The sequence below is a fragment of the Salvelinus fontinalis genome, chromosome 28 (assembly GCF_029448725.1).
Source record: "Salvelinus fontinalis isolate EN_2023a chromosome 28, ASM2944872v1, whole genome shotgun sequence".
In the NCBI taxonomy this organism is placed as follows: Eukaryota; Metazoa; Chordata; class Actinopteri; order Salmoniformes; family Salmonidae; genus Salvelinus; species Salvelinus fontinalis.
Window position 1 is genome coordinate 34,097,871 of NC_074692.1, and position 791 is coordinate 34,098,661.

At 48.7% G+C, this 791-nt stretch overlaps 2 non-coding genes across 2 annotated transcripts; one reads left to right on the forward strand and one right to left on the reverse strand.

Annotated features, from left to right (window-relative positions):
- Nucleotides 1-444: 444 nt before the first annotated feature.
- Nucleotides 445-516, reverse strand: trnaw-cca (transfer RNA tryptophan (anticodon CCA)). Its single transcript has one exon. It is a non-coding gene; the product is annotated as a tRNA-Trp (tRNA).
- A 203-nt stretch (nt 517-719) lies between these two features.
- trnaw-cca (transfer RNA tryptophan (anticodon CCA)) lies at nt 720-791 on the forward strand. The gene has a single exon. It is a non-coding gene; the product is annotated as a tRNA-Trp (tRNA).

Genomic DNA, 791 nt, shown 5'->3' on the forward strand with positions numbered 1-791 from the left:
TAATTGTTTATACATCCTGCCTGTGAACAGTCTGCCTGCGAGGTGTCCAGGGACCGAGGGGTGGGCCGGGTGCTGGAGAAGACGAGCGGACCCCCAAGGTGCGACCCCAGATCTTCCTCAAGGTGCTGGGTGGCTTACAGCCCTGGGTGTTTTGCTTACCTGACCTCTGTGTTGCCATCGAGGTACAGATACATCAATAATAATAACAGACTGATTGATATGATTGATGATGTCTGCCTTTTATTTTTTTTGTACGGCTGCATAAGCAACACACAGCAGGCTATATGAAAAACATCTTAAACCTTTCCCGGAATGTACAAACCATTCTCTGATGATATTACTTCCTGACTACGGCCAGACTGTGTTTTTCATGTTGGTTAAGTAGCCTTTTCACCTCTACTACTGGTTAGAGCAAGTCCACTCTCTTTCAACCTCCAAAACAAATGACCCCGACGTGATTCGAACACGCAACCTTCTGATCTGGAGTCAGACGCGCTACCGTTGCGCCACGAAGTCCTATAAATGTATCCTGCGTCTGAGACGTTTCATAGAACGTAACATTGCAGGAAAAGAAATCAACGTAAACATGCCACAGCCACTGCGCGGTTGGTCGCGTCACCATTCCGTGCGCTTCGTGGGCGTGAGTATGTCATGAGATACTGACCACCTTCTGCCAACCAGCACTTTCACAACCTAGACAGTTTTAAGCTACAGTATCTGACCTCGTGGCGCAACGGTAGCGCGTCTGACTCCAGATCAGAAGGTTGCGTGTTCAAATCACGTCGGGGTCA